General features: G+C 37.4%; 1 pseudogene; it reads right to left on the reverse strand.

Moving 5' to 3' along the window:
- Positions 1 to 3,349: 3,349 nt before the first annotated feature.
- LOC109372884 (peptidyl-prolyl cis-trans isomerase A pseudogene) lies at positions 3,350 to 3,889 on the reverse strand (annotated as a pseudogene).
- Positions 3,890 to 8,757: the final 4,868 nt, after the last annotated feature.

Below are 8,757 nucleotides of genomic sequence, written 5' to 3' on the forward strand. Positions count from 1 at the left end.
AGTTTCTTCGGGTCACAGTCTGACCTGGGCTCCATTGCCTTATGTCTGCATGATGTCAAATATACAAACTCTTCAATTGCTATAGCAGAAGAGAAAGACTAGGAAAGAGGGACTGGGACTTACAGTCTTGTAGTCTAAAGTGATTTAATTGGTCAGAACAAACATTTAATTGGTCAGAAGTAATCACATGACCTGCAAAGGAAGTAGAAAATGTAGAAGAGCAAATGAAATTTTTAGTGAGCATCACAGCCTCTATCACATAAACCAATAGGAATGATGCAATAGGGAGTGTAACGTAGATGTAAGAGCCAAATTCCTGAGCAGGCCAGAGGGGATGGAAACCAGTGCACTTTTGGAGAGACTAGTTTTAGCAGCTCTACCTGAGTAAGGATGTTTTACCTACTGTACCAGAAAAGAAACTTGGGTATGTGGATACTGATTTATGGATGCCTGAAGATTTTGATGATAGAAAAACGAGAGCATTATCTTCTGAATACTTTTATTTTATTGGGAAAGTAAAAACCAAGGTCATCGATTAAGACTAAAGAAAGGGCGGGGGGGGAACGGCGGCCGAGTGGCGTGTTGGTTAAGAGTTGGCTTGAGAGCGCCAGTTCTGAGCAACAGGGCTTCTATTTGGATCTCACATGAGAGCCAGTGTCACTGCGCCCTCTACAGCTAAGATGGTGAACAACAGCTCAACCTGCAGCTAGGCTGCTGTGAGTCGCCAGCGACAGTGTAGGCTGCAGTGGAGCTGCCGTGGGCTGCCATAAGCTACCGTGAGTGGCTGGCAGCCAGCGTGAGCTGCTGTGAGCCACCGTGAGCAGCTGTCCAGTGGCCGGCGAGCAACTGCCTCACCCGGGAAGAGTGCAATGATAATACCAACATGGGCCAGTGAAGCGATGTCCTCCACAGCTAGACTGAAGAACAAAAGGACAGAAACTTGTCTGTTCCCCTTCCCCAATTCCCCATTAAATCTTAAAAAAATGAAAAATAGACTAAAGAGAAGGGAATTATTTCTGCAGATTTTAAAAGAATGTCTGTAAATAATGGTCTCCAACAGTGGTAAAGCAAGTTTACTAGGGAAATGAGAAAAGATGGCAGAGGCAGTATAGTGTACTAGATACGCAGTGGAGATCCTAAAGACAGACTGGAATCATCTTGGCAGTATCACTTATGACTGTTTATTTGGTAACTTACTTAGCAGCTAAGTGTCTCAGTTTCCTGACCTGTACATTGGGATAATAATAGTATATTTACATCATAGAATTGCTTAGAGATTAAAACAGCCTAGCACTGTGAAGTATCACCTGTCATTGTGAGGATAGCTTGACAATGGGACAACTATAGGTTTATGGTCCTAAAAATGAAATGATTCTAGTTAGTATAGCTGTGTGTTTTTTCTCTATCCATGTTCAATTGCTCAGTTGCTAAGAAGCAGATGTAGAGTAGTCAGAGAATTTGATTTAACCAGAATTAGACTCAATGTATATGAGAGAGGGCATTTTGTCCAGTACTCTTCTTCCTCCAAGTATGAAGATGTGTACTTCCACATTGTTTTTATTTCTCATCTGAAATCCTAAGCATTTTTCTATTTTCTGTGAGCTGTGTCAGATTTTACTAGGTCAAACTTCACAGGGGCCCTTCAGAATATTTAGAGGGTTAAAATTCCAGTTCTGATTAAATTAACCCTCTTCTCCAAGCAAAGCACCATTTATTATTTCATAAAAGTGGCATATTTGGCAATGACTAATGTGCAATTCTCTCCATGAGGAAATATCACTTAGAGTTAAGAGTCAAGTAAATTCTATTCAAAGTTTCTCTCCTGGAAGTGAAGGATATTATTTCTATATTCAGTAAAATTATATTATAGAGAGAAAGCACACATTATTTTCCCCATAGGTGACTTCTTTTCCCTCTATTTTAGAATGCCTATGTATTTGAACCTTGATCTTTAGCGGGGATCAGTACACCCCACTAAGTGGGATCTCCACTTCAATTATCCTGGCAGCTTACACATTGCTTTCTTAGTTGCTAATGATCTGAAGCAAATGTCACCAAGTGGAAAGGAGGAATAATTCCAATGAGACTATTAGGAATGCTGAATCCATCTTCTTTCCCCATGCAGGAATCTATGAGGAGGCCAACATAGGAACCTGTTACTGTGTAATAACAATAGGACAATTTGCGCTATGTTTTCTTTGCCTTTAGAAGTCTTTTTACTTTGGTTTCTCTTTCCAAAAATTTTCTCCAGCTTTCTTAAGAACCCAGGCTTTCTGGAAACCCTTGTGATATTTGATACCAGATATTACTCTGTATCTATTCGGTTGTCGGAAAAGTCATAATGTATTTTTCTCTGTTTTTTGTTGCTAAAATGTGTCATTAATTTTTCGACAACCCAATAAGTCATTGGGATTCCCCATTCTACAACTAATCGATTTCTGATTTAAAAGGGCAAGTTGTTAGCAATCTCCATGATAGCCTCTTCCAGTTCTAAAATACACTTGTAAATCTGCAAACAAAAATATACAACCAGTAAAAGGTGAAATCTCAGAAAAAAGAAACTAAAATTGGAAAAATAATCTAATGCAAAAATCTCAGAAAAATTGTAATTATTTATATTGCAGGTGGAGCCAGATGGGAAGATGCTCCAAACTCCATTCCATTCCCAGGCACATTCTCCTATTCCTAAGACCCGGACAACCAAGGAAATACGCAAGTCTTCTATGGCACCCAGTTTACCATGCTTACCTTATTTGAGTGGTGGAATTGTGAGTGATTTTGATATTTTTTTGCCAATATTTATTCTTTCTCTTCTAGTATTTTGAATCTAAATAGCTTCATAAGGACAGTATCTATCATCTACCTATTTGTCTATCATCTATCTATCAAATTTTCTATGTATCTATTTAATGGCAGAAATGATCTAAAAAATGAAGCAGTTGACTTAAAATATAGTCTCGGTGGTATGCAGAATTAACAGTGGTGGTTCCCCAGGACTACCAAAGAGCTAGATTGTCTAGAAGCTAAAACTAAGGCTGACTCTTTAATACCAATAATTTTCACAATCTGGAGAGAATTATTGAGATAATCTGTGTCAATAAATGGATGCATAAATAATGGATGCATAAGGGGCTGTGGCATATTGTAAAATATAGGTGTCATCATGAGGAACAGCTAAAGCTGAGGTATAAGACTCTTTTTTTTTAGCTTTTATTTCATAATCATAAACTTAACTCTGCAACCCAGCTAGACTTGGAGGGGGCAAGGAAAATATGGAACCCAATGAACTTCAGCGAGAGCACAAAGATTATGGGGTGTTCTGAGCACATGGTGCAGGGGTGCTGTCCTGACTACAGAAGGAATGGTCTGGTTAAGATAAAACCAGTCAAATGCATCAGAGTTGTCCACAGTAAGCAATGGTGATCTTCTTGCTCGTCTCGCCATTCCTGGACCCAAAGTGCTCCATGGCTTCCACAATATTCATGCCGTCTTTCACCTTGCCGAAGACCACGTGCTTGCCATCCAACCACTCAGTCTTAGCCATGCAGATGAAAAACTGAGAACCATTTGTGTTGGGTCCAGCATTTGCCATGGACAGGATGCCAGGATCTGTATGCTTCAGGATGAAAGTCTCATCATCAAACTTCTCCCCATAGATGGACTTGCCACCTGTGCCGTTATGGCGTGTAAAGTCACCACCCTGGCACATAAATCCTGGAATAATTCTGTGAAAGCAGGAACCCTTATAACGAAATCCTTTCTCCCCAGTGCTCAGGGCACAAAAGTTTTCTGCTGTCTTTGGAACTTTTTCTGCAAACAGCTCGAAGGAGATGCGGCCCAAGGGCTCGCTGTCGACAGTGATGTCGAAGAACACGGTGGGGTTGACCATGGTTGAGCGTAGGGAGGTCCGGGCGGCGGCGTATGGAAGGCCAAGACTCTTGTAACTGCTGATTTTCAAGCACCTGCTCTATACTTTATTATTTTATTGTTATTTTCATTATTGTTACTATTATTATTAAGGCATAATTTACATACATTGAAACGTGTATATTTTAAGTATACATTTCTAACAGTTTTGATGAATACATATACCTGTGTAATCTATACCTATATCAAGAGAACATTTCCATCACTCCAGAAAGTTCCCTCAGTCTTCTTCTCCAACAATTTGGTTTCTTTCCAGGTTAGGGCTTTTATGAATAAGGATGCTATGGATATTAATGTACATTATGATGGACATAAACAATCCTTTCTGGTGGGCATATGTCCAGGAGTGAATTGCTAGGTCATGGGATATGTATATATTGAGATTTAGTAGGTACGTTAAAACTTTATTTCTATGTGATTGGACCAATTTATACTTTCCCCACTGGGTAAGTTGTTCAGAGTTACACCATATATTTGCCAATATTTAATAGTATTCATCTTTTTAATTTTACTCATTCTGGAGAGTGTGTAATGGGAACTCAATGTGGTTTTAGTTTGCACTTTTTGGTGACTAATGTGTGAGTACTTTTTCATATATCTATTGAATATTTTGGCATACTCTTACATGAAGAGCCTACCTATCATAATGTATTTTAAATGTCTATTTTCTTGTCTATAGTTATGCCCCAATAACCGATCTACGAGTTCCCTAAAGGTAAGGAATGCTTTAAATAGATCTCTTATTCCTGATACTTAGCATATTGCATTAACACATTGAAGGTCTTTAAAAAAATTGTTTAAGTGAAATAAGAATAATTATTAAATTGCTCCTCTTATGTGCCAGATGATTTTCATGTATTACTTCTATTAATTCACACACCAACTCCATTTACAGATGAAGAACTTGAAACTCAGAGAGCTTAAGGTATTTGCCATGGCCACAGGGCTAGGAAGTGACTTGCATTGTTATAGTTGAAATCAGGACTTTCTTGTTCGAAAACTATTTTCTTTGTTCCTTCCAATCTCCCACAATCTCTTCAGATTAGAAAGCAGTGTTCCATTGTATTCATTCTGCACTCAGTTACTCCACATGATGGCAGAGAATGCTATGTTCTCCAATATCCATATTTCCCTTCTTTTCTCTGGGAACATAGCTAAACTACCTTTCCCCTCGAAGTTAGGTGGGGTCTGTGACTAAGTTATGGCAATGAGATGTGATTTAATGTTGTGCATGCCACTTCCAGGTCTCACCCATAAAAAATCTCCCACATGAAATCTTCCATTTACTGTTTTTGTGGCAAACATGAGGAGCCCACATGTTGGAGATTGTGGCATCATAAGCTCTAAGGAGTCTGGGTCCCTGAGTGATTGGGTTGAACAGAAACTTCTCCCCTCCCCTATCACATTGGTTAGTCGTGAATGAACTTTAAGCTCTCAGTGTGATAGACTAAAGAGATTTCAGGGTTTTTTATAGCAGTCTGTCCTTCTATAGTCTCTCTCTAAAAATTGGTGATGAATATCTGTTAGCCTTTGGGAACTTCAGTTTGGTAAACAAAAAATTCTAACACATGACAAATGTTATAGTAAAGGTACACACTGAGTCTATAGCAAGTGATAGAACCAGATCAATTCTGTCTTGTAAACTTAAAGGTTGTCTCACTGAGGGGATACTTTTTTTTTTTAAACCTGGGTCCTTGGAAGATCAGATGAAAGGGATGAGCACTTCATGTTGTAGAAACAGCATGAGGAAATGTGTGGAAAGCTAAAGAGGACACTGTACTCCTTCCTGGAGATTTGTGAAGTTCTGTGTGGCTAGAGCACAACTTGCATAAGGAGACTAATAAGACAGAAATCTAAGAAAATAGATGGGTGGCCAAAATGGAAGCATCATGCCATGAAAAGGAATTAATATTTGGTCTTATGATCAATGGGGAGCCATCTCTTATGAATTGAAGGGAGAAGGAACTGGAGCTGGAAAATCATTTGAAAGTATTGCAGTTATCCAGATGAAAAATAATGAGGATCAGCACCAAGACATTGTCAATGGGAATTAAGAGGAGGTAGATTCTTAAAATTAATACTGCTTTGGAGACAAAAAGAATGACATTTAAACTATTTCTGTTGCTGAATGTCGCCAACTATTAGAAAAGTATTACATTATAAATCAAGTCCAAATGAATCTTTGGTATTTTCAGGTCTCGTTTTAGAACCCATGTTTCTTGTTAAAATGTCAATTGTTGATTTCTTTCTCTAACTTCGCAGAACTTCTAAAAGCCTTGTTCTACTTAAAATATTGCCCATCAATAACATTCTATCAATGAAAATACCACCTTGAGAGTCTGTAATTGTTAATTCCTTACATGCCCTTCCCCAACTTATCAGTTTCTTTGTTTTCTGTTTTAGATGAAAGACAAGCTAATTTAATTCCACAAATAGTTATTGAGCTTCTATCATAGCAACAGGCACTAATGATAGAGTAGAAACCTCAATCTCAGCCTTTGAGGAATTCTTTATCTAGTGCAGGTAGGGAGATAGTAAATCAAGAAGGGTGACATAATAACTCCAAATGGCTACAATACAGTCTAAAGTAACTACCAAAATGAAGTATTATGAGGGTCAAAAGTACTAAGAGGGTTCAAAAGAGTGATATTAGGGACTAGGAATGGTAGGTTTGGTTCTGCACAGATCACACGCAATGTGGTATAGGTTTAAAAAATGAAGATGACAACGACGACAATGATGATGATGATGATGGAGGACAAGTTTCTTTTAGCATCTATAATTACATTAGTTACCGCTGACATATCTGTGGGTACATGGCTGGGAAGACTATTCATCCACATGCATGCCTGGTTTCCTGCATTAATAATTCAAATAATAGATTATGTAATGATAATAACGAGACTTGTTAGCCAAAGAGTCAGTATTTACTGTTTGTTTTGCTTCTTCAGGGGAATAAAGGCAGTTGTAGAAAACCTCTCTTAAATTTACAGAATAAAGCAAATACACAGGAGGAAAAGTGTCACCAAGAGTTGAGGAAGCTCATCTGTCAGGATCAAGAGTAGGAAACATGAAGAGACTGAGCAAAAGGAATGAAAGAGCAGTTTCTTCTTTTCTGACCCTGAAAATATACTACTTAAAAACTGAATCACAAGTAGATGAGTAAACGGTATGCCATTATATGATGAGGGGAAGTAGGGAAAAAAAAGCAGCAAATAGAATTTTACTTTGGGTTTTAGAAGATTAAATAAGGCTTATGCCAGTGACATGATGAAGTAAATTTCTCAAAGGCATAAAATTTTGGCAGAAAATCAGAATCACATCTTTAGAAATGAGCATTATTCTTTAACTGTAACAACAAAAACTCTGTATTTTTCAACCTGGAAATGAATTTTGGAAAGAATATAATAGATGTATTCATTCATTCGTTTATTCTCCAAAAATATATTGAATGATGATTATAGGCAAGACACTGTGCTAGGCATTGGTAGGAAAATGCTGAGATGGTGAGGTCTCCCTGAAGAAGTTCATATGAGGTGACTCACAGGAAAACAAAAACAGCCACTAAACATGGTGATGTGTATTGTGAAGCTGTATATGGGCTGCTAAGAAAGTGTGGAGAAAGGAATTCTTCATCTGCCTGGGACAGTCTGGAAAGGTTTCCCAGAGGAGAAACCATCTTGAGCTGGGATGTGCAGAATGAATAGAAATTGGCCAAGAGGAAAAAGTGGAGATAGATACTTAAGGGAAAAAAATGGGAAACAAATCATCAGTAACAATTATTGCAGATAAGATTCACTGTTGGATGCCAAAATTAGTGGGTAAAACCTTTAGAACAAACAAGACTTACGTAGTCTCAAAGTATCTCCCCCAAGAAATGTGTTAACTACAAAGGCAAAGATAGCAATTTTACAGTTGAAAAATCCAGCAGAAATCACTTTCTAATAGCTAGAACTCAACGTCACCAGTAATAAGACATATCAAAATTATGAACATCATGAGATAATTCACTAAAAAGAGCGCAACATTTCTGTGGTGTTTATTTTAAAACATTTTTATTAAAATACAGCTAACATACAATATTGTATTAGTTTCAGGGGTACACCATAGTTTTTCAACATTTATATATCTAAAGAAATGATCAACATAAGTCCAGCAACCATCTGACACTACCACACTATCACAATATTATTGATTGTATTCCCTATGCTGTACATTACATCCTCATAACTTATTTGTTTTATAATTGGAAATTTAAACCTCTTATTCCTCTTCACCTTTTCCCCTTTAAAGAATTTTTCAATTACAATCGACATTCAGTATTGTTTTATATTAATTTCAGGTGTACAATATAGTGGTTAGACATTTATATATTATAATTTAAGAAGTGATCCCCTGACTAGTCTAGCACTCACCTGGCACTATATATATTTACTGCCATATTATTGACTATATTCCCTATGCTTTACTTTATATGCCATGACTGTTTTGTAGCTACCAATTTGTACTTCTTAATGCCTTTGGCTTTTTCAACCTGTCTCCCAAACCTCTTCCCATATCTGTCACCCCAATAAATCTAGTACCCATCTGACACCATATATAGTTATTACAATATTATTGACTATTTTCCTTATGCTATACCCTACATCCCCATGACTACTTTGTAACAACCAATTTTTACTTCTATATCCTTCCCCTTTTTCACCCATTCTCAATGCCCCTTCCGTCTGGCAACCATAAAAATTGGTCTCTGGATTTATGAGTTTGTTTCTGTTTTGTTTGTTTATTTTGTTCTTTAGATTCCACATATAAGTGAAATCACATTGCATC

This window comes from Hipposideros armiger, unplaced genomic scaffold, assembly GCF_001890085.2.
Source record: "Hipposideros armiger isolate ML-2016 unplaced genomic scaffold, ASM189008v1 scaffold_673, whole genome shotgun sequence".
Lineage (NCBI taxonomy): Eukaryota > Metazoa > Chordata > Mammalia > Chiroptera > Hipposideridae > Hipposideros > Hipposideros armiger.